Source organism: Phalacrocorax carbo, chromosome 1 (genome assembly GCF_963921805.1).
Source record: "Phalacrocorax carbo chromosome 1, bPhaCar2.1, whole genome shotgun sequence".
In the NCBI taxonomy this organism is placed as follows: Eukaryota; Metazoa; Chordata; class Aves; order Suliformes; family Phalacrocoracidae; genus Phalacrocorax; species Phalacrocorax carbo.
In genome coordinates this window covers 193,109,243-193,135,048 of record NC_087513.1, presented here as the reverse complement: position 1 = coordinate 193,135,048, position 25,806 = coordinate 193,109,243, and the positions used below count along the sequence as shown (strand labels likewise).

The following is a 25,806-nucleotide window of genomic DNA, read 5'->3' as shown; positions in this document are numbered from 1 at the left end:
CATTTCAGATGTTTCCTAGCATTCAGCCCTAATAATGTTTTTCTTTTGCCAGCTGCATCTTATTGTTCTTAACTCTACTCCAAACAACAATTCTTCCTCCTTCACCTTTTGAGGTGTGGGAAGTGAGCATGGGTGGTTGTCTGATGCCACTGCAGGGTTCAGCTCCCTCTCCTTGTTCTCTCATGCCAGCCCTCCTTCTGAAGCAGGTCATCTCCTGCGCTGACATCAAACTTGTCTGGCACCTCTGAGGACCAGCTTGTAGTCACATCTGTGTTTCCTCTCTCCTCCCAGCAGCAAAAGCTGCTTCATTGCCCAAGACAGCTAGAAAAATTGCTGCTGTCTCTCCTACGTGCCACTCCATGTAGAATGGCAACTCCACCGCAGCTCAGAACAACCTCCATGTCTAAATACCTCAGAAACTTATGAGAAGTCTCAGGAGATGACACCCGTTCCTGTTAATGTCCCTATGGGAAGGAAAAAGTTGCAAAGAAACTCTATGATTGATCATCAACAAACAGAATGCCTTTTGTTAGTCTGTTGAAACACCCCAGAGCTGGCCTGGGGCCCTGCTAAACTGCCCTTGGCTAGCTTGTGTCCTTGTATCCTCGCCCTGGCTGCTGAGCTGTAGGTGAGGAGACCAAGGTGGATGGGGGTCTGCCCAGCTCTGTGCCCTCTGGGAGTCCCTCTGCTTTCTGCATGAACCCAGAGCCAGGGCCAATGTGGGATTTAAAACAGATTGGTCGGAACTAAATGTTTCAGGTCAGAAAGCCTGGGAGGCTGCTTGCGAGGGTCACACGGTAGCCATGTCTCTCCCCTTTGGCAGCTTAAACAGGGTCCCAGACAAAAGCATCTACTACACTTGGCTGGTTGTGTTTGAGGGCATATATGTTTGGACTAGATTTTGGCACGGAGATAATATAAACCAGCTCTGGATCAGGACAGTAGTCCTCTCTCATCTAGCAGCAGTTTGAGTGCTACATGCTTTCAGGCAAGAATTGCCTGTGCCTTGCCTGTGTGAATTGCCCTACATTTCTGCTACCTTGCAATGTGTACACGACTAAAAATAGCGCTGGCCTTTTAACCATCACATTGCACACCCAGCACTTACCTGATAGTAGGCAAACAACCGGTGCACGTAACTAGGAAAATCAAGGTAGCGATCAAAAGAGTATTTGCCCACTTTGTTTTCCTGGTAATACCTCTCATGGATTGGGCTGTCATTTTAAATATAGCAAGTGCCTGTGTATTCAGCTTGCACCACTCCAGATGGCAAGTTCATCTGTTTTGCATTTTATAATCTTGTATTTCAGGGCAATATTTAAAACAGTTACCTTTTTAATAGTTAACTCCAGGACAGAATTACACACTGTCTCAAACCCAATAAATAGCTTCAAGGAGTATTTGCTATAGGACCTTGGCTTTTTAATGTTCCAGTCTGCCTCCTGTTTTCGGTTGGGTTAGCCTGCACAGTGGAGAGCCATATGTTACCCTGACACACCTGGCAGAGCAAAGCAGAGTTTAGTCTGATGTTATATTTCAGGTCAGCCGGAAAACACAGTTTCAGTCACTATCATAAACATATTCAAGTCAAAATCTGAAAGAAAAACCTTCTGTATATTTGGATTATTAGCTAATCTTCTCTGCTGAATGCCACAGAACGAAATACTGCCCACCAGCTTACTGACCGTAAAACTGGCATTGGAATTTTGGGATGATGATCTTGGATGAAGGCCTGTATCCTGCACAGTTTCACTGATAGCTCATGCCTTGCATTGGCAGGTTTGCACTCAATTTTGGTTTTGTCAGCAAGACGAACACCAGCCCTCCTGAGCACCATGAGACCTGAGCCAGTATGCTCCCCTGACAAAATCCCAAAGTCATGCTACACCATAGTGCCAACGCCTGGGAGTGCGAATACCTGTCCTGAGTGAAAGTGATGGCAGGGGACAGTTTTGTTGAAAAGTGTTAGAAGCAAGCGGGACATCTGAAGGTGCACCTCCCTCAATGCTGAGATACAGAACAGGGTGGCATGAACAACACTGGGCTTTTTACACATTATTCTCTTCAGTTTGGGGCTCTCTGAACTCTCACTTCCATCCTTTGTCTTTCCTACTCTCAAAATCTGTGCAACCAGGCAACAAAACATTTGGAGTAATTGGTTTACTTTGGTTGTTTACATTAGCAAACCTAATGAAAGCAAAACTACTGCAAGGAATCTTAAAATGGTCAGAAAAACTTGGTTTCCAGTGTTTTCTGATCTGGGGCAGGCAGACAGTTTCTAGGGATATAAATCGAGGCACTGGAAGCAGCAGAAAATGTATAATCAGGTGATCACTCAATTAAAATACATGGTACGTGTAAAATTATCATAGCAAACCATTCTGTTAGTATTCAATCTGTATGAATTTTATTATTAACTTTGTAATGTAAACAGGAAAACTGCAGTGTTTTGAATTTCCATTACAAGATGCCAGACCTAACAACCTGTCTGTTGCTCTCTGGTGCAGGGCTAGAAGGAGAATAGATGAAATTTTGCTCTCTCAAGGGACTTGACTTTGAATGTGTTTGCAGAATAGACAGCAGTAACAAACGTCCCCCCAGGCTGTTTGGCCTGGCTATACATCTTATTCTCTGGCAACATGTTAAACATGTTTTTAAGTATGTATCTCACAAGTATGCTTGCCCTTGGAAGAGCTGCTTTGCTTTTCATGTCATTTACTTTAACTTCCTTCCCTGTGTTTGGCACTCTTGGGCAGGAATAAAAGGGCTGAAATCACCACTACTTGCATTGAGTTTAGCGGTATTTACAAGTGCTGTTATAACTAAATTATCTGGCCATCCAACCAGGAAGGCTAGAAAAGGCTCAGAAAAGTCTCCCTGTCACACCAGCTGGGACTGCTGAACTTCACTGAAGGAAGTGCTGCAGATGCTTGACTGGGTCGTATATGTTTATCATGTCTGGTTTATCCTTTCCTAACATAAACATCCTACGCCAGTCAGTTTCTTTTCAAATAAAAGAGTGTCCATGCCTCCAGTTGTTCTCCCTACCACCTCACCATGCGGTCTAACCTCTGATGATAAAACCCAAAAGGAGTTTTAATGTAGATATGAGCAGTATCAGTCGGTGTTGAAACCTGGACCATATCAAAGCTTGATAATCACAAAGACAGATGTTTACAGGGCTCGACACAAATGAGGTTGAAATGGACACTTTGTGCTAATGGGATGATAGCTAGTGAAGGATGAGAAATAAAGTTTACATTTATACAGCACAAAATTGGAATGTTCCCATGAATCTTCAGAACTTTTGTTCTCCACAACTGTGAATTGCCAGGTAATAGATCTCAGATTTAATGAGAACACTAAAAACAATCTCTAAAAGCTCATCCCCTCCAGTGTACTTCAAGGTACAGAACATTTCTGTAATATACAACAAAGTGGCTCAATCAATATCTTGCAGGACCTACGAAGGGTCCAGAATAAAAAACCTAACACTTCTAGTACAAAGGCCTCCAAATTTCATGTGCTACATGAGCACAGCAATAGAACAGCAGAAGTGAAGGGTGTTATACGAGGCATGCAACTTCAAGCACTCCGTTAATAATGTTTCTATTACATTTGGTATTACAGATTAAATTTAAGAGCTAGGTTTGCTCAGAAGGTCAGTATAAATAATTTAGAATATTTAGGGGAGTCATGAGAAAAGTATTTAGTAATTTTTTTTAAAGCTACACAGCAGTTTTATATTTGTTGCCATGTTAATCCCTCATAAACATGTTTTCATTAGCATTCTTTTTAATTGAATGCTAAGATTATTGCAAAATGAAGGTCATAACAAAAGTTTTATACCATACAAAATTGCAAAGCAACCCTGCTTACTGTGTGTGCTAATTACTGCCAAAACCTTACTGCACAGATGCCAATGAAAATAGCTAGCCAGACTATTGGAAAAACGCCCTCTCAATCTGCCCAAATGGACCTCAGCATCACGTGTATGGGCAACTGGAATATCTGGGTGCTTCCCCATAGCTGTGCACAAGGAATTAGGGAGAAGTTTGTGAGAGATGAGAGGGGAGCGACACGGGCCCGCAGAGCACAAAGCTGCCATGCTCCCAGTGGACCCGGAGCATTTGCATCCCCAGAAGTTGAGTGTCCTGTTTAGTGTGAACAGGTGTGTTTTCATTCATTTGAAGCCCTCTGTATTCCTTAGCTTTAATAGTTAATTAATAACTCTTAGAGAATTCTATGCAACTTTTCCATGCTCCACCCAGCACTGGGGCACTATTACTGAGGAAGAAAATGCATTTCGTTTCCTCGTTACTGAATGGCCATGTACATACAGACAGATGTAGTAAGGCATATGCCTCTTCTACATGGAGAGATTAGAAAGACTTAAATAAACTCCTATTAAAATCAGTTTCATTAGGGTAGCACAACCCTCCCAGATGCATAGGGACTAGTTAACACCTGGATAATACTGATTTTTTGGATGTCAGTGACTAGGTGAAGCAGGTAGTTCCCTGTCTTGCAACAGTAGTGTGTGCATGAATTGATTTTTGTAAACCGCATTGGAAACCTTTAATAGAATGTGTAATACAAATATATTAACGTGCCTTTTGCTGTGGGAGTTAAAAACATAAAAATTTTCTGTAACACCAAAACCATAGTAATTATATAACTTTTCAGCTTCTTAGGGGGAAAAGGCTGGGTTTATTGGTTTTAATATCTGTATAAAGAGTAGAAAATATGCCTAGATTGGTACAATTTGCACATGAAACCATGACAGTGTCATGTTACCTGGTTCTTAGCACTTGTACAGACTGAGGCATTCCTGAAATTAACATTCAATATTTAAAATATATTTAGTTTAGCTGGTGCTACTGTTCAATAATGAATGCAAATTCTCTGATGAAACATGGGCAGGTGTGGATATTGGGAGGGAGCAAATGCAGTGATTTCCTTTTGGTGTGCGCAGTGCTTCCCTTTCTCCTCACTCTGGGTGTGAGCCCATGGGAATCTGCTTTTGATGCTTTTATGTATGAGCTCTTCAGCTCTGCTAGGGGGTAGAGAGAGAAACATAGACAAGGAGTTCTTGCTGAACGTAAAATAGCACGCCCTATCCAAGTACAAGTGCTTTCTTTTTTTTCCATAAATCTCCTCCCGCATTGCTAGCTGCTGACTTTGGCAGTCAGGCCACTTGCTGACCTTGGACAGGCACATGATAACAGGGAAGTTAAATGGCCTGCCTGCAGTCAGAAAGCAGAGTGTCTCATTCCCAGAAAGTTCCTGCTCTTCAGCCTCAAGACTGTGTTTCTTTTCCAGAGGCAGTTGCCTTCCTGCCTAGGCAAGAGATACGCCTACTTTGATGTTTACAGAAAAAGCGGTTTTCAGTCTGTGCTCAGACTGCTAGATTCTGCTGATGCTTTCTAATGGATCTCTGACAGGCACTGAAGAAAATCAAGGCTATCACTAGGCTGAACTGCACTGTGCTGGAATCCTCAGTATCCCTGGAAAATTTTAACTCTCTCACATATTTAGAAAAGATGGGAAAACTTGAGAACATAATTTATAAGAGCTGGAATAATAGTTCTTATAAGGAAAACTCTGCTGAGTATCCCCCAGCTACCTCCTAATGCCACAAGAGGTTCAATTCTAGACACTTATTTATATAAATATTGATTCCTTCAATATGAACTATTCCAGTTTTTGTAATTTAATATGATTAATATTTGTAGGAATGATTATTTGTTATATAATCCAATATTGCAATCACATGTTGATTAGAAATGCAATATTGTAGTGACAGATTAATGTCTGCATCCTTAGTGATGTGGCTTTAGGACATCATAGTATTGCAGTGCTGAAATTTTTTTTACTCTCCAAAATAAACAGCTTTCTGTGTATTTCTGATGAATTTAATTATTCCTTTCTGAATTTCATGATCAGCAGTCTTTTGTCTTGCTATTAATTTTTACTTTTTAAAATTTGTGCTGTCCAGAATCTAGAGAGTTTATACAGACCCGGACCCTTAGGAAGTAAATTTCTGGGCAGCCTCACAGAAGATGAGGTAAAGTCAGGCAATGCTAATCTCTTTTGTTAACAGGGAGATGTGCCAAGAGGGCAGCAATTCATTCTTTTACCCCAAACCCTGTGTTTAAGTTTCTCTCATTCATTTGTGTAATAAAATCTTATCCTCCTGTGAAACAGCACTAGCTCAGCCTGTCTTCCAGAAATAGTGGCCAGAGTAGTCAGTGAATCCAGTAAATGGCTTAATTACCATCAATGTTTTGAAAGTATTTTTAAAATTTTGGTTAAATTGTTTGGTTTATGCGTTGGTTTTTAAAAGTTGCCTCTGTCAGTAGAGAGCAAAATAAGAAAATGAGTACAGATAGGCTTGAACCACAGAATCTGAAACAAAAATGCAGCCTTGAAAGTCTGGGTTGTTTATATTCAGGGCTCCACATCATCCAGTCATAGTGAGGGAGAGCAGACACCTGTTTGGATTTCTCTCCAGATTTCCTTAAATATGAGAACAGTTTTAGAACTGGGATTTTGGTTTGGGCCCATTTGCAGTTAGAATGGTATACAGCTGTGGAAGAGCAGTGACAGAAAGGCAAAGGTTACATGGAGGAGTAATTATTCATAGCTACAATGCAGGAATAGACAGGATGTTGGTAAGGTTGCTTAGCAGCTGTATTCACACAGTCCAAGCTCTGCTGTGTTTTCATCGAGGATCTAATGTGCTTTCCATTAAAGCAAAGCTATTCGTGGTGTAGGAGGATATATTTAAAGAGTGAAGAGTTTACTGGGCTTTTCTCATAATTAAAGTACAGTCACTATCCACTTACTGCTGTTCCTAATATTCCAACTAAAAGCAGGGCTGACCACATTAGCCTGCTTTTGAACCAGTGCTTTTTACAGGAGGCTACATCTTATAGCTTTTGCTCTCACTGGCTGTCCTTCAATCTCACAGCCTTGGTGGAAGGACTGATGGCTGGATCCAGGCCACAGCTGGCACGGATGTGACCAGCTGTGAGGTACATGGCAATCTCCACCTGAGCGAAGCATTTGCTGCTCTCCGTTGACCTGTGCTCTTCCTCAGGACTCCTGCTTGACAGGTGCTTAGAAGCAGCCTACAGGGATCCTGGGCAGAGGTGTCTGTAGTGGTTTCTGTCCCTGGCAGCCCCGTCCTATTTCTTCCATTTCTCCCTGCTGCTACTTGTCTAGCAACTGCTCAACGACCATAGTTCACAAGCACTGAGATAACTGGCACTGATTTAAACTGCCAAGCTGTAAAATGAAATTATGTGTACCAGGAGCTGGCTCAGAAGCTGCAAAGGTGTCCAGGCAGCTGTGGGGCAGGAATCTTTGCTGCCTGTCCTGCAGCATCTGAACCATGCAGCAGGATGGGATCATCCAAGAAAGGAACGGAGCAGACAGCTGGGGCAGAGATCAGTTTGCAATTTCAGTCTCCCCGTTCAAAAGTAGAGCTAGTAATACCAGCAGAAATTTCAAGGGTGGAAAGCCCTGTATTAAAACCAGATATCACTATAGAATGTCACACATAAGCAGCATATAGGATGGGACTAGGAAAAAGTTAGTGGTGGAATCACTAGTTAAAATAAGGTTAAGATGTATCTTCAGTTTTTCATGTGTAGCTTTTCAAGGTTCTGATATATAATATTCTTCTCTTTTCCTCTTTGTTTAAAATGAGCTTTTTTTTCCCCTTGTTGGTGCAGTGTGTGTGTGTGTAACTTTAATAGGCATGGAGGTGTCACAGAACAGCAGTAGGGAGGAATGGGCAGGCGAGACTCATACTTTCATTAATGACATTTTTCTATATTACAATTCTAGCAATAAAGATGACAGTTATCTTGCTTCCGTTGCCTGGCATAACGCATTCTGTGGAGTATAGAGCAGACAACAGTTCTCCAGGGCAACTGGGCGCAGCTCATCCACAGCCTCGATTACTGCTCTGAATATTGCGTATCCTTTTGTGTGGCATCGTAGCTCAGTCTTCCTGTGCTGGCTGCACATCACCTGGGATTTTCTTTATTTTTCCCACATGCCGCCCACCAGAGGATAGGTCATACCAATTGGAAAGTGACATAAGAAACGGTGTCACCTCCGTCTTCAAATATTAAGAAAAGCCAAGCAAGAAAACTAACTTTAAATCATGTAGGATGTAATTGCTCCCTCCTGCACTTTTAGCTATCTCTTGTGTTCCACTATTGCTTGTTACCTGTGCATGCTCTAGCACGGAGCACCAGGAGAGGCTGGGTGTGGGAGAGTGGACAGTGGGTGTCTCTGTGTCATTGAACTCAGCTGATGAGAGACATAGGGCAGAGAGGGTTGCCTGTGCCTGGGGTGTGTGGAGGAAAAGATATGTCTGATTGTGGATCTACCCAGCAAAAACACTGCTCTGCTCTCCACGGGCTATGAATCCCATCCAGGCTACTTGTCTTAATTTCCCCTCTGCATCAGGAAATAATCTCCTAGACTACTCTGAAATGATTCTTGGTTTTAATTTAGTGATCCCAGCAACTCCTACAGCAGCAAGGGTAGTTCAAATGGAAAGATTTATACATTAAGTTTCTCAGTTTCCCAATGCTCTCTCTACCAGATATCTGCCCTGCTGGGGCTCAAGAACTGGAATAAACATGTGGGGGAAATTTTAGGGGAGTCTTTGTTACTGTCTATATTATGTCTCACCACTGAGATGTGCAGAGGGTCTAGGAGTGCAAGGTGTCTCTTTGCAGTCCATAGGATGTATTAATGAAGAGGGGTCAAAATAGGCAATTGTTGGGTTTGGGATTTTTTTGGTCTTTTTGTTTGTTCGGGGTTTTTTGTTTGGGTTTGTTGTTGATTGGGTTTTTTTGTTGTTATTGGTTTTTACAATAATCTATTAACAGTCTATTATTGGAGGCAAAAGGTATTGTGAACCTAGTTTAATAAATATGTTATTTTGGAAGTCATCTTGCTGTAGTAGATACCACAGGCAGAGATCTTTCCTGGCTCACTTCCAGATGTTCAAATTAAGGGAAAATATGTATGTGCAGAGAAGAGTTTCAGAAGTTTCCAGACGAAAAGCTGAAAACTGAGCATTTTTAACATTCTTCTCCCCAGTTAAAAATGAACATTCTACTGTGGCTCTGTTTTGATGTACTTCACTCTTTAAGAAGCAAACTGCAGAATTGCTGCAATGTGGCTGAGCAGTCATAACTCAAGCCTAGTAAGGTGGATATCTGTCTTCTGTTGCCCACATTGCCACTGATTCTTGTCCAATTACTTCATCTTTCTGTCCCTCATCCTTCACTATACTAAGACTTTATCAGATATTTGAAGCAATATAATCAATCCCAAACAGCTGTGTATGTGCACCAGATGTACATATTGGTACTTGCACGAAGCTAACATTGCAATAAGTTTTAAGAGACCTACTTTTCCTACTCACCTTCCAAGTGGCAAAGTGATCTCAGACATCAGCTGGCCACTGCTTACTTGCTCTCAAGATACTTGCCTTAATTTTCTGGTTTTGGTTTCACATTCATTTCTACTATGTCTTTTATTCGCTCACTGTGTATGCAAGTGCCTCTAAACACCTTCAGCATTTTTTCCATGACTGGAGACTTCGCTAATACTCTGTTATGGAAAAAGTCCCCACTTTCCATCAGTGGTAATGGTCAGTTTCATTGTGAGGTCATTCTGACACTTTTCAATTTTTCCTTGCTACAGGAAAATATTTACTTGTTTATTATCAGCTGTAAAGTCAAGGTTTTACTGTTCACAGAAGTAAATGACTATTATCAATGCAATTCTTTTTTCCAAAGCCTGAGGAAAACCACTTGTAATGGAAATTAGTAATGGCTATTACTGAAGAGGGTAACAAAATGTTTCCTTTTTATTATCTGCCCTATTAATAGTTACCAAGAAATGTCAGGTGACAAAGTAGAAAAAGTAGATAACATCAAGGCATGTTTTAATCTTATTTAGTCCCTCATAATGATGAACCAGAAGAGACCCTAATTATGCAGTTACATGACTTAAATAGTCTTGCTATTGTAGATAATTGTATTTGCAACATGCCTTGAAAGTGTTAGCAGAGTTACAGCGCTGATTCTAAACTAAATTTCTCATTTAAGGCTTCCATACAGAGACAGTGATATACCTCTGTTTGAAATGTGAAATTAATTTCTCAAGTAGTGGTAGCACCACTTTTTCAAGGTTAAGATTATGTGTGCTTCAGAGGTTGTTTGTGTCTCTCCTCACATTATATTATATTGGGGAAACAGAAAAGAAGAAGGTTTTCATATGTCACCCAAAATGGAGCCAGTTCACCCAGCTGTTGTACCTGAAGAATTTAGTGTTTCCAACAAAATTACATTTCATAGGAAGGACACTTCACCGATATCAGGATTGCACTCACAGCTTAGTAATTTCCATCCCAATAATTAGACAAAACAAAAAGATATTACTTTATATGATTTTATTTTGAGCATGGCAGAACAGTGATTTGGTACTTCATTACTGGGAACTGGGTGTCACTGGGAACTTCCTTTGCATTTTGTGTATCGTAGAGAGGATGGAAGTGCAAATGCCTGAAAATTTAAGCAAATATTTTCCTTGCAATTTTAGCTTTCTCTCCTAACTCATCTGAATATTAATCCGTTTTAATCTTTGTTCTGGTTTTGGCTGGGGTAGAGTTAATTTTCTTCACAGTAGCTAGCATGGGGCTGTGTTTTGGATTTGTGCTGGAAACAGTGTTGATAACACAGGGATGTTTTAGTTACTGCTGAGCAGTGCTTACGCAGAGCCAAGGCCTTTTCTGCTTCTCACCCCACCCTGCCAGCGAGTGGGCTGGGGGTGCACAAGAAGCTGGGAGGGGACACAGCCAGGACAGCTGACCCCAACTGACCAAGGGATATTCCCTACCGTATGATGCCATGCTCAGTATATAAAGCTGGGGGAAGAAGAAGGAAGACGGGGACCTTCACAGTGATGGCATTTATCTTCCCAAGTAACTGTTACGTGTGATGGAGCCCTGCTTTCCTGGAGATGGCTGAACACCTGCCTGCCCATGGGAAGGAGTGAGTGAATTCCTTGTTTTCTTTGCTTGCGTGTGAGGCTTTTGCTTTACCTATTAAACTGTCTTTATCTCAACCCACAAGTTTTCTCACTCTTACCCTTCTGATTCTCTCCTGCATCTCACTGTGGGGGAGTGACCGAGCAGCTGTGGGGGGCTTAGTTGCCAGCTGGGGTTAAACCATGACAATCTTTATAGCTTGAAATTACAGCAATTATTTAGCAATTATTGAATTGTATTTCCTATTTTTCTTAGAAATCTTTTCTCATTTAATCTGTCTGTATTGTAGAAAAATATCTTGGAATGCCAAGTGTAGTATGGAACTCAGAACTATAACATATAATAAATGTTAAAGTGCATAAGAAACCATAGGATTTCAGCAGAAATAATGTGGTATACAACAAAAGGCTCATCTCCTGAACTGCTTCTCATTTTGTATTTTTCGTTTGTATTAGGAGCTGGAGTCAAATTACCTTCTTGTGCATAGGAATTAATTAAGGAAGAAGAAAAATATTTTCAAAAAATGTCATTTCAAAAGTGTCCCTTGTTGATTGTACTCAGAGGGAAATGAAAAATGCATCCTTCTGCAAATGCCCCGTTATTTGATTTTCTGATGGTGGCAACACCTCAAACGTATAGTGGATTCAGAAGCAGGCTTTAGTCCTTCCTTTTCTGGCGTGTCCAAAAGATGGGTGAAACTGCTAGATCAGTATGAAATGGCACCATCTGTTTTATTACAGTGAACAGTGCTAGGAAAAGGTCATAATCTCTTTATATGCCTCATAACTCAGTGAAAAGAATGGACGCAATATTATCTGGTGTATTTTTCTTCCATGTGGTACTTTTCCTCACTGTGCCAAGTGCCTGCAGGTAAAAGAAAGCTACAGCATTGCAGGGAAAGCCAGTGAGATCTAAAGGCCATCACATTCCTGCTGTCATGAGGATGGTACTTAGTCACCATATTTGCTATTGCGAGTAAAGTACTTCCTTCTTCTGTCCCTATTCACTTATTCAACCCATTGAGCAAATCAGTGTGAGAGAGAGGCTGCACATCAGTATTCAAGACACATCATAGCATGAGGAATTTGGAAGGGGGGCTTGGTTTGTTCCCTTTTAAATAGGATTGAAAATGCTGAGTATCTAGTTCTCACAGAGACCTTTTTGTCAAGGGATCTCCAAGGGGTTTCACAAAATTAACTACATGTAGCGGGTGATAAATGTCTGGTGAAAGAAAAGCAAACGATTAGCTATTGGCAGAGCCAAGAATAGGTCCCACTCTAGCTTTTTTGACCAGGCAGTGCTGCCTATCACAAACATCCTGCACACTGTTTCTCATCTCACCAGGAGCTGCGGGAAGGTGCCTGTTGCACCAAGAAGTCTAGGGGCTGCAGGCTGCGTGCCCTGTCCTAGCCCCCCTGCCCCGCTGGAGTCAGTGCTGGAGGCAGCTGCGTGTGCACTCGTGGCGCTGGGGTCTTCCAGGTGAGTGGGGCAGCCCAGGCCTCCCAAAACTGCCCCTCAGACTTCCTGCTTACCCAAGCCACCATCTCTGCAGGTCACATTATTAGTGGGATTGTGTTCAGGACCGTGAGACTCAGAGGCACTGTTTCTTTTCCAAGAGGGTGTGATGAATTTGCAGTAGGGGACCTGTGGCAGTTAGTGCTTGGCAAGTGCTGTGCGAGGCTGGGGACCGAGTGACTCAGGGAACTATTAATAGTCTCCATTGAGAAGCTTATATTGCCTCAGTAACACGGATCATTAATTTTGCTTTTTAATCATTAAGAAAATACGTCTGTTTGATGGAATGTTTGGGACAAAGTCAGATGTAAGAATTCCTTCTGCTTTTCTTACTCCTGTTGCATTAGCTATTTACTAAGTCACTGAGCTCTTAACTAACCTCTTTTTGATAATTTAAAGTTGGCAGAATTATTATATTTGTAGTATACCAATTAGTATGCTGCTAAATCATTATTTTCAGCTGTATTGCTTTCTGAGCACTCTGTGTTTGTATATGAGAAATCTGGAGCAATAAAACATGCAATACAAACAAATTAAATGAAGTGTTATGGGGATTTACCCAGGGCATTTATCCTGCTGAATACCAGTTCCTAATGAAACTATGTGGAAATAAGTGGAATTTATTTCTGCTGCTAATGTTCATTATTGTCCCCCTTTTAGAAAGCTTCACTACAATATTAAGATGTCTTCTCCTCAAGTTTCCTCTCTCTCTACAAGGCCAGTAGACAGTTCTGTAGTTCTCTACTCAGTGCCATTTTCCCTTTGTGCTCTCTCCTAAAAATCAAACAGTAAAATAAGCAGCTTCCAGTGTAGGCAGTGATTCAGAAAGGATATAAGCAGGGCACCATGCACAAAAAATTCAAAGTGGCCTACTTTGAAGTGGGTTAAAAATAGGAGGTACATCTCTGGCTGTGTTCCTACCACCACCCTATGCAATGAAGGACATAAATAGGTGTTGGTAGCCAACCTATATCCTTACTTTGTCTTAGATGCAGGTGGTTGTGCAAGAGTCATCAACAATAGCAGGATTTACAGCACTTCCCAAGGGTCTGTGTGCAGCAGCCTTGGTGCTTTGTCCACAGAGGCAGGGCTGGAGCCCAGGCAGCTGAACCAGAGCAACCAGGACTTGCGCCACAGTCTCTGCAAGCCTGCTGCTGCCAGCAGCGCTCTGTAGGAAGAAATGACCATTTTTGTGTCTGTTGCGAATGATAATTACTGCATCCAAAGATGCACAAATGGCAGCTGCCTGAGCAGGTATGAGTGAATGCCTCCCTGGAGGCATGCCTCCCTCTCTGCTTCCCAACATGGTGCAGGTGCCTTTTTCATGCCCTTGTTCCCTGTTAGGCTTACAACACCTGCTCTGCCACCGCCTACTTCTCACCTGGATCCCAGCCTGTTCTACCTACCAAATTCTTCTGTGTGCCAGATTAAAAAACTGTCTTCTATGTGTATTGAGCCCTGCATGGCTTTCTCAAAAAAGAACATCCTGCATTTAGGTAACTGAGGTTATTAATGCAGAAAATCAATGCCAGTTTGTTATGATCAGAGCCTTTTAATGTTATCTTCATTAATATCTCATCATGGATTTTTTTCAGTAAAATCTTTGAGAGGCTTGTTAAATCAACAAATCCTAGAAAGTCTTTTATTCGTATTCAGTTACTCAATATTAATCTTATGAAGTCCTTTTTAATATCAGCATAACTCCTGAATGTTTTTTTAACTGTAAAAAAACCTTATCAATGCAGTTTCTAAATTTATTGTGAGACACAGAGAAGTAATAACCAAAATACAAGCAAGCAGTGCATTGCAAAGTACAAATTACAAAAACTGTTGCTGTCTTAATAACCTGAAACTCTAAAAAACCACCAGTAATGCTGTGGTGAACCTTAAGTACAGCCCCAGAGAATGCAAAATGTAGTATTATAAACAGAAAATGACTGAACAGGGACACAACTGTTACAGGACAGGGCTGAGTTTTCTTTGGCTTCGAGCTCATGCTCTCCCCACTGTGTAAAACAGCAAGGAGCACAGTGGTGAGGAAGATCCGTTCATATCATTCAGAATTCCTCACAACCTCTTCAGTTGGACTTTCTCACAGTTTCATCATATTTACTATAGAATATGCTCCAGTGCTGACACAATGCAAATGCAATTACAATACATCTCCGTCTCCCATTGCCTGTTCTGCTCCTGCTCTTAATTAGGCACTTTCCCAATGGAGCCTGGAAATGTATGTTTTTTGAAGTGGTAAATGAAATCACAGAATCACAGAAGGTTTAAATCAGAAGTGGGTTGTCTAGTTCAACCTCCATTCACAGTGGGTCCAGCTGGGTCAGGTTGCCCAGGGCATTATCCAGTCAAGTTCTCAATATCTCCAGGAAAGGAACTTGTAATTGTAATACATACTTTTATGTAATTGGGATTTTCTTTGGACCTGTTGCCTCTTGTCCCATCACCATCTGCCAGAGTCAGGCTCTGTTTTCTCTGTTGAGCCTCTTAAGGCTGAACAAACCCAGCTCTCAGCCTCCTCTTGTATGTGCTGAGCTCCAGTCCCCTGGCCAGTTTGGTGGCCCTTCACCAAACTTGCATCATACAGGCAGCATGCAGTAGGCTTGATAATGTTATGAACGAAGGAGATTAAACATTCCTGCATAGTAAAGAGTATGGGAGGAAAGGTAGGAGAAGAACTTAGTATTTCCAGGTTTCATAAAAATGGGAAGAAACTCTGGAGATGAGACATCCAGACTAAGGGGTTGTGCTGTGGGAATTGAGTAGAGTAACTTCTACTCTGCTCTGCAAAGACACCACTTATATCAACCACTGCCAATGATTACCTAATTTGATTGTAAAGAATTAAACAGAAGAGATATTCAAGGAACTTGTGGAGGCCTCTTTGAAGCATGGGAGGGTGGCTTCGAAAGCTGAGGAGTTCTTGAGATAAGAGAAGGACAAGGGTTTGGAGGGCAGGACTGAATGGGGTGCACACCGAATCTTGAGAACTTTAAGGGATGTGCTCCTTGAGCCACCAGTTTTGGTGAAGCTTGAGAGGCTTGCATACAGTCTTGGGGTGACTTAAATGAATGTGGCTGCTGCAGGGAGGTAATATGAATGGACAGGGATGTACAATAGACAGTATGAACAGCCAACCTAGGCTGCTGGGTGACATATTTCAAAGCAGCTTTTGGCCTCCAAACTTTCCTCATTCAAACAAAACACCAAAAGGATCACCAGCACCAGGATTAGAGCCCCATGAGAGGGGAAACGTCTCTCTGTCAGACTCAATCTCCTTGCACCCAGCTCTTGGGTTATGAGAGTGATGCTGAAGATCCCAGTCACCTCAAAGAGAAGAGACAGCCTCGGGTCAGCTGCAGGTCCAGCCAGAGCCTTCAGCTCCCTTTCAGTGCTCTTTGCTCTGCTTGCACAATTCTAAATGTTTCAGACTCTGTATTTTTCACTTGTGACCCATCTGTTTTGATGGTGCTTTAAGGACAATACAGTCAGACTCTTATTTGCAACCTTTGTTTTGCCAGCTGAGAGACTGCCTTTAGCGTACGTGACATGAGCCATGCATAGACAAGGAGCCAGACATGGCTTGCGTGCTTTCAAACAAACCTCACGCTAAGCTGCGCTGTAGGTTGACAGTGGTGGAAGTTCTTGAAACCAGACAGTGTGAGTGGCATGGCTTCCCCAGGTCTGTCATGTGCAGCTGCCCCCAGTGCTGAGTGGCACCAAAATTCACATGCTGCACAACTGGGAAGGCCCCCATCCCTCCCCTCCCTGCTCATCCTCCCTGCTGGGTAGTCTCAAGTGGCATGTCAAAACCTTCCAGTTCTTTCTTCAAGGTAGCTGTAGATAAACTTATTCTTGGTAGTTATCACTGAAGGGTATTTAGGTTGTTGCAAGTCTTTGAGCCTCTGCTTCCCAGTTCTCAGCCCTGCTCACCCTCTGCAGCTGGTGCAGGAGACAACATGCCATCTTACTTCAAGGGAGGTATTGCTCAGCAGCCTCCAGCCTTCTGTGTAGTGCTGGCCATTTACTCCTAAAAGCAAACTCTGCTGTCCTCATGTTTGCATAGCGGTTGAATAGTTCTCCATGAGGTGCAGCTATCCTGTAAGAAGTGTCCTCAAACAGGGTGGTAAAGCTCATACAGACTCTCCCACGATAAGAGACAGGGTGATGACACCATGAATATCCATGTTATTGGTTAGATTGGCAATCACACTCCCTTCTTCATATCTATCTGTATAATTTTTTTTAATTTCGGGGCTGGTTGAATACCCCTGATAATTCCAGTATCCAAAACATTTTTGGGGCAAGGCATGTTATCACTGTGCTCCAAGGGCAGGACCACTGCTGGAGGCAGTGATCTCTTCCCAGTTTAGAAACTCAATGACATTGTACAGACAAGGAAGGGCTGAAAAGAGAGGCTCCAACGGACTTGCTTTCAGTGTTTGCCAGTGTGTGTAAGTGGCAGTTCAGACCCTCTGTATTTGGGATCTTTACAGTTTCACCGGCAGAATTGCTCTTTCTATGTGGCCCAGGAAGAGTTGTTTTAATTAGAGTGTGTTGGAGGGTTTTGGGGGTGTAAAAACTGACAATCAAAATGGAAGGATTTTTTCCCTTTTGTCTTGTGTGGGCTTCAGCACATCTGAAACCTTGAGGGCCACATTTTGATTGCCATCTATTCAAAATGGGAAATTTGCACCATTGCACTTCAGTAAAAATGACCCAGTTGTGTGTTTCTCCCTTTGTGACCAGCACAACCACAGCTGCCCAATGCCTGTGTGAAACATGTTCCTTCTGCACAGGGCATGTCTCTGAGCAGCTGGTTTGTTGGTGTGTGTACATAAAAAAAATCATCACTTAAACATGTGAAAAAAAGAACAGGCTGATATTCTTAAAGGAAAAAAATATCTTTAGCAGTTTTAATTTCTCCTCTAACTGTAACATTGTGTTGAGGTGTCTGTCTTGCAGCTTAGTGTGCTGGTGCATGGGTTATTCCCCACTGAGAAAGACCCATCCTTGCAATCAGAGCAGGATGTTGGGCTAGCACAGATATAGCTCCACGCTTTCCCTAAAATAGCCTGTATGCAGGACAAGGCATTGTGTAGTCTAACAGCTTGTGAAAAATCTGTTGTGAAATCTCTGCCATGACATCTCTGCTGGTGAAAAAGACAGCCCCCATTTTACAGCACAAAGCAGATTAACTGATCACTGAGATGTAGGTGGATTTGTGCCTCTTTGAGTTCATCTCAGCAATCATTAGATATGAGAAAAATCTGTGACGTAGTTTACATGGACCTTCCTGTAAAATTTACATTGTTTTATTTTTCAGATAGTTTCCAGTCTCTCCCAATTAAACCAACATTTTTACTGTGGTATGTATACTGCTTAAGAGATGAGACTTTTTCCTATCTGATTCACATAATTTCATTTTGGCTTCAAATTTCTATACAAGTGTAATAAATTGTGACAAAGCACGGTGTCCACTCAACATCTGGATGCTTTTGTACATTTCTTAGCTTGTTATGATAATTAATACCAATTTACCATGTTTCTGAGGTTTTTACAGTCTATCTACGTTACTAACATTTCTGCCCTTCACTGGAATGAAGAATTTTAAAATAATTTTCCCCAGCTAGGGTTACAGATATGTTAAAGGGTTTTGTAAATGTTGGGATGACTTTGACTCTGTGAGCTCCTGAAAGCTGCCATGTGTTCCCGTGGGTGCTGTGTCCTGCAGCCCCTTCCCAGGGTCCCATCACTGAATCTGCCTCCCTTCTAACCAGCAGTGGGGGCATCTCCAGCCAGCAGCTGTGCGGGGCTGCGCCAAACCCTGCTGGGATTTTGTGCAGACTAGGCCACTTGAATTTGCTCTCTTCATCCCCTTAGATCTGAGCATGAAGGCAGCACTGAATGCAGAAAGGTCACCGCTATTTGCAATTCCCTCTGAAACTAATTATTATTGCTGTTTTCTTAACTTCTGTGCTCTTGTAGGACCTCATTGCAATGTTCTGTCTTTCAGAACCTTAGATAAACCCATAAAACATATATATAAAAGGTTTTTGTACCAAATGAAACCCAAATGAAGTCTATGTTTTAAGGTATTTGGATGGGGTGGGAACACCTCTACACAGGTATTGAGGAATGCTTTCAGGAATAGTGCTTAGCAAACAGTCGAATCTCAGCCTCTGCTGCCCAAAGCAGATCCAGTACTGTCCTGTGAAAAGGTTCAGAAAGTGGATAAATCATGTCAGAAGTAGAGGCAATAATAATAAAGTCCTTGAAAACCTCATGAGGATGCTCCTTTCACAGAAAACTCAGTGAGATCGCCTTATCTTCATTGTGCTATCCATTTTGGGTGCTGTATGCCTATTTCTTGGTACAGTAAAATCTAGATTAGGGCTTTTAAGCTCATCACTAAAAATGAATAGCAAAGAATTAAAAGTAAAATACCTTACAAATCCAAGTCCTACAGAACATGATGACTCCCTTTTCAGAGACAGGCCACATGCACTCGTTTCCTGGAACATGTGCTCCATGCACACAAAGTGAACTAAGTGGACAAGGGCAAAACTTACCTTAACACACTCATGTCCTGAAACAGCAGTCTGATGTTGGCTCTGTGATCTGTCCCATTACGGAGCGTCTCTCCTCACTGGCATGTGGCTGTGATCCTGAGAGACCAGCCTCCCCAAGGAAGAGCTACTGTTTATGGATCCTTCTCTTAATGTCAGTTGGGACTGCTGCTCTCCTCCTGCCCAACTTTCAGTGAAAGCTATGTAGAACAAGCGCAGGGTTGTTCGATAACTACATATTCCTTAGTTTAAGCCTGTCCCTAATTTTTTGAAGTGTCCCTGAAGGTGATTACTTCTCCCTTTTTCTATGAGTCATCACTTCATCTGTTGTGTGAGTAAAAGGTGGGTTGACTCAACCCAACTTTTGCAGAGCTCTGATAAACAATATATTGATTAAGCCTTGTTTTCACATTAAAGAGACCCAGAGTCATAAAGAAAACAACTAAAGAAAAACGTCAAAGATTCTTTTTTCTCCTTGAGCTGTCCTTAGACTTCATTGAAATGCGCATAGGTGGGAAGAATCACAAACACGGCTTTGTGTTTCTGGTTTGACTATTAAACATGTTATGAATAGCATTAATGAAATTGCACTCAGAGCCAAAAGACTTATGGAAGAGTTTTCTTTTAGCCAAGTACAAATACTTGCCACACATGAACATTATATATTTTATTGTGAGATGGTTTGGAGGTACAGAAAAACTTTTAAAAGTCCAATAATGTATTAGCTCTTTCTGGCCTGGCCTTGATCGTTCCCAGGTAGACTCCTCACCAGTGCTCTGTGGAAATTTTCATGCAAATTCAGCAACTTTGAAAAAGAAGGATGATGAACTGTTATGAGCTGTTCTGTACTGGCAAGAGGACCACTTTTAGCACTAACACTACAGAAGATGGAAAGCCTCTGAGCTCTGTGGTAGGACTACACAGACAGAAGTTTTCCCTTGGACCTTGCCATACTGACCAGGACTGAATCACAGTGGAGACCGGAGGGGAAGATACTCAAAATTAAGCCTAATGTGAGAGGCTTACTAAGAGTTTGCTTGAAGCATCCAGTCCAAAGACTGAAGAGCCTGGTCAGAAAAAGATGAAGATCTGGGAATGATTGAGAGAAGTAGTGCGAGCAGTTCCTCTGGAGGGAGTTCTGAGTTACATTTGCTGAAAGCTGTTTCATCTTCCCAGCAATCCTGTTTGAAATAAAATTGTACATGCTGATCTCAAACATCATGATTTATGGGCATGCACAAAGACTGCATCCTAAATTTCCCTGACTGCATATAGATATATGTTCTCCTGCTTGTGAAACACAAAATGGTACACTGGGATGAATTTATAGGAGAGCTGAAGTCTACCCAAAAGAATTACAGTTGGTATTATCTCAATACTTCAACTTTTGTTAGCTAAAGAAGATCCATCACAAATATAATCAGGGAGCATATAGTAGCAGTGTGGGGCACAACATCAGAGGCTTATTCACTCAACATGCAGAGGTACAGCACTGTAAAAGTGATCATCACCTAACTTTGTACCCAAATATTGTTCCTGTGTGCTTGGTTCTTTGAATTACATTCTTGCATGGACTGTGACCGTGATAATGACTGCAATAGTTACATTCCATTAATAAGGAAAGATACTTGCATCTGAAAAGATGCTTTGCAATTTATGACATAAATGATAATATGATTTTGCATTAATCAGTAAAGGCAGGAGGACTGTCAGATGAAAGACAGCTTGTACATGCAGATTATAAAACTAATTTTACTTCTAAGAATAAAACTCCTGAAATATTTTTTTTTAAATTTTGCTGCTGGAAACAACATCATGACTGGTGCAGAAACAAGAAAAGTGCATTGTAGAATACCAGATGTCTCTGGGTACATGTAGGTCTTAATATAGCCATTACTTCATCGTGTCAGGATATTAAGTAGCAGTATTTTCTAATTCATCCACATTTAAAATAATATAGTGGAAACTGGAGTTATTGCCTGTGCTGGTTTTGGCTGGGGTAGAGTTAATTTTCTTCACAGTAGCTAGCATGGGGCTGTGTTTTGGATTTGTGCTGGAAACAGTGTTGATAACACAGGGATGTTTTAGTTACTGCTGAGCAAGTGCTTACACAGAGCCAAGGCCTTTTCTGCTTCTCACCCCACCCCGCCAGCGAGTGGGCTGGGGGTGCACAAGAAGCTGGGAGGGGACACAGCCGGGACAGCTGACCCCAACTGACCAAGGGATATTCCCTACCGTATGATGCCATGCTCAGTATATAAAGCTGGGGGAAGAAGAAGGAAGACGGGGACCTTCACAGTGATGGCATTTATCTTCCCAAGTAACTGTTACGTGTGATGGAGCCCTGCTTTCCTGGAGATGGCTGAACACCTGCCTGCCCATGGGAAGAAGTGAGTGAATTCCTTGTTTTCTTTGCTTGCGTGTGAGGCTTTTGCTTTACCTATTAAACTGTCTTTATCTCAACCCACAAGTTTTCTCACTCTTACCCTTCTGATTCTCTCCCGCATCTCACTGCGGGGGAGTGACTGAGCAGCTGTGGGGGGCTTAGTTGCCAGCTGGGGTTAAACCACGACATTGCTAAAATGGATTAATTATTTTTTTCAACTGAGAAAGCAATTCACGGTTTTACTGAAAAACGCATACTTCCTTTTGTGGTCAATGATTCCTCAAGCCATTAAATGTCAAAATGCTTTTAACAGCTTTTTACTAGTTGAAAAGAAAACCATCCATTGTATGATTATTTTTAAGACAACAATGAAGCTGGAGAAAGAGAACAAATATTTAGTTCCATTCAGTTGCTTGTCTCCCATCATGAAAACATCCTGTGGGCAGCTGAACATTTGACCTTGAAACCTTTTCATCAGAATTCTTCAATTGCTTTTCCTTATCTACTAAGGGAATTTTAGAATTATTTAGGATTTATTTTATTTTGTTAACATAAATGCATAGAAATGTTGAGACATATCCCCTCTACACCCTGTAATGGAAAGGATCTGAAATTACTTTTGACTATAAAAGATATTCAGTGTATGTTAAGCAAAGATTTCCTGCTTGAGATTGAAAAAATTTTAGAGAGTTATGTAAATAGACATAATAATGAAGAGAATTAAGTACCTAAACACTATTTAAATTTATTTCACATTGTGTTCAAAATGTTTAGGATACATCCTTGAAGTGAGAAGTAACAGATCCCATATACCTCAAAGTTTATGGCTTAATATGTTTAGTGCAGAATAATTTGCTATGGTGAACAGACAACAGGAAGCCAAAGACCTGTGGGATGGTTCAACCACTTTTTTGGAAAAAGAGTCAGTTCTTTAGGAAATCAGAGTAAGCACAGAAAGAGGTTTGTATATGGAATATGGTGTATTGAGGTTGAGTGGAATGTATGAGTCTGTGTAGCAAGATGTGTCTTAGAAAAAGGAGGTGTTTGATCTTTGATGAATAGCTATCTCAATATCAAAAAGCTCCCCCAAATTGTGGCACTTCATGTGCCATATATAAAGTATAGGCTTTTGTACGTCAAATGCAACAGCAGAAAACTTATTTTTCTTGTGTAAACAGAAGCACATAGATTGCAGAAAGCTGATACATATTGTTTTTAAGTCTGATCTTTCAATTAAACAGTTTCACTTGTATTCATAAATGTTTTTATTAACTGATTTTAGAAAAAAGATATATTGAAATAAATAATATGTTAAAATTGATGTTAACTGTACAGTGTTCAGTCCAATTGAACGCTTTGTGTTGTGATTTCTGTACCCTTTCTCCACAGGCACTACCTTTTTAGTGGGTATCACTTCCATAAAAAGAACTGAAGAGAGCTAGATCTGAGGGCAGGGCATCCTTATATTGTATCTAAAAGGATAAAATCCCTGTTTTGTGTTACCTAACTTAAGAGACTTAACTGAGATATCTAGGCAGGCTCAGCCTAGGTCAATGGAGAAAGAATATCCTAGAGAGAACTGAAGAGAGACACCATGTACTACATGTACTACATGTACTACCATGTACTACACAGAAAAGCTAATGCTTTTCTGTAAACGGATGAAACATGAACTGCTTATCTGTATATTAAGAAGTTAATACACTCCTATCTGTGAAACAGTTTGATTAATATATATTAATCTATTAAAAATGCATATATAACTACCAGGTTTCCAGTTTAGTGAGATGTAAAGAGTCCATACAAACAGTTCAGAAAATCACAGTGTAATAGAAGATGCCCTCATAAGGAGGTTTAAGTTGAAAGGTGGCTTTGGCCAAGAAAAAGGGACACGTGTTGAAGCAGTCTTCTACCAACCTGACTGATAGGTATGCAACTGGCATTTTGGGGGTGGGTATCAGGAGATGCTTTTCTTAAAAACATTCTAGTCTTGCGTATATGTGGGCAAAACACCTATAGAATAGCTGTTACCATAGGATAAATATCTATTCTTTATCAGCATGTACATGCCTGTTTGTTCATTTATTTACAGTAAATCAGCTTAGCATGCTATTAAAAACTGAAAGGCAAAAACTTAAGAAGCGAACTGAAACACAGAACCCCAGCTCAACCAGTTTTACTAGCAAACTTGAAGCATGCAAAAAACCAAGCACGCACTAAACTGTGCTCTCGGCAACAAAAGGAAATTAAGCTAAACAGCCTATGCAGTTTTGCCATTGACTCGTTTCATGGCTAGCAGCAGTATAAGACATTACAAGATACATGAGGTAGAATCAATCAGGGCAGGAAAAGAATCCTAGTCTCAGCACCAGGCATTTCACATAAGGGAGGAAGATTAAGGTGTGCCTGGATCTCCTGCACTTGAAAGTTCCTATTTATAGGAACATATTTTATAGCACTTGATCTTGTGGCATCACTGGCTGTTTCATTCAGATAATTTCCGCACCCTACTGGAGGGGGTGCTGACATTGCAACAGATTCAATGTGGAGAGCTGGATAATTTTTCAGAAAGAAATACTTTCTCCCACACAGCACAGCTGAAAGCAGCAGTTACAGAGGGCTAGGAGGGGAACAAAGCTGCCAGAACCCAAGAGCTGCCAGCTTGAACAGGAACCAAGATCAGTGTAGTCCAGACCCATGCTGTGATCTAGTACCAGATGCCTCAGAGAAAAGGCACCAGAAAATGGCACATGACAAGTGCAGGATACTTTCCACTCAGAAATGTCTCTTCCATTTGTGGTGGAAATTGGACATCCGTGTAGTTAGGAATCCCCTTAGCCACAGAAGTAGGAGGGCTTCCAAATCGTCTTGCCATTAGTTTGTGATAGTGCCAGGTATTCTTTAACTAAAAACCACAAAGCCTTCTTCAAATTATTGCAAATTCTTGGCTACATTCTCTAAGCTTTCATGTTAGTGGCACAAGCGGAGGCTAGCTGAAGCATCTATGGAGGGCCCAAGACACCATGTTTTTTTCACAGTACAAAATGTAACACTTTCAAAATGAAGCTAAGCCTAAAACTGCTTGCATCAAGAAGAAAAGCCATATTTTCAAGGAAAAAATGTATACAATATCTGTAGTAGGTACAGCCTTGAGTGTTTCCAGGGATGCAGCATCTACCACCTCTCTGGGCAACCTGTGCTAGTGTTTCACCACCCTCATTGTAAAAAATTTCTTCCTTATATCTAGTCTAAATCTACGCTCTTTTAGTTTAAAATCATCATCCCTTGTCCTGTCACAACAGGCCCTGCTAAAAAGTTTGTCTCCATCTTTCTTATAAGCCCCCTTTCAGTACTGAAAGGCTGCAGTAAGATCTCCCACAGCCTTCTCTTCCTCAGGCTGAATAACTCCAAGTTTCTCAGCCTGCTGGACCTGCTCTAACAGGTCCATGTCTTTCCTGTGCTGAGAGCTCTAGAGCTGGACTCAGCACTGCAGGTGGGGTCCCACCAGAGCAGCTTAGATGGGCAGAACCACCTCCCTTGACCTGCTGGCCATGCTGATTTTGATGCAGCCCAGGATATGGTTGGCCCTCTGGGATGCGAGTGCACATTGTTGGCCCGTGTCCAGCTTCTCATCCACCAGTACCCCCAAGTCCATCTCTGCAGGGCTGCTCTCAATTCCTTCATGCACCAGCTTGTATTGATACTGGAGGTTGCCCTGACCCAGGTGCAGGACCCTGCCCTTGGCCTTGTTGAACCTCATGAGGTTCAGACAGGCTCACTTCCTGGGCTTGTCCAGATCCCTCTGGATGCCACCCCATCCCTCAGGTGTGTCAACAGCACCACTCAGCTTAGTGTTGTCTGCAAACTTGCTGAGGGTGCACTTGATCCCACTGTCTATGCCATTGATGAAGATATTAAACAGTACTGGTCCCAGTATGGACCCCTGAGGGACACCACTTGCCACCGATCTCCATCTGGACACTGAGCCATTGACCACTACCCTCTGGATGCAACCACCCAGCCAGTTCCTCATCCACTGAACAGTCCACCCATCAAATCCATATCTCTCCAATTTAGAGAGATGGATGTTGTGTCAAAGGCCTTACAGAAGTCCAGATAGATGACATCTGTAGCTCTTCCCTTGTCCACTGATGTAGTCACTCCATCACAGAAATCCACTAGGTTGGTCAGGTAAGACCTGTCCTTGGTGAAGCAATTTGGAACTTTTCTGGTGATGGGTCAAT

General features: G+C 41.7%; 1 long non-coding RNA gene across 1 annotated transcript; it reads left to right on the top strand.

Annotated features, from left to right (window-relative positions):
- The first annotated feature begins 12,469 nt into the window (after positions 1 to 12,469).
- Positions 12,470 to 22,883, top strand: LOC135311529 (uncharacterized). The gene is made up of 3 exons (XR_010371164.1): positions 12,470 to 12,562; positions 17,934 to 17,976; positions 19,933 to 22,883. It is a non-coding gene; the product is annotated as an uncharacterized LOC135311529 (long non-coding RNA).
- Positions 22,884 to 25,806: the final 2,923 nt, after the last annotated feature.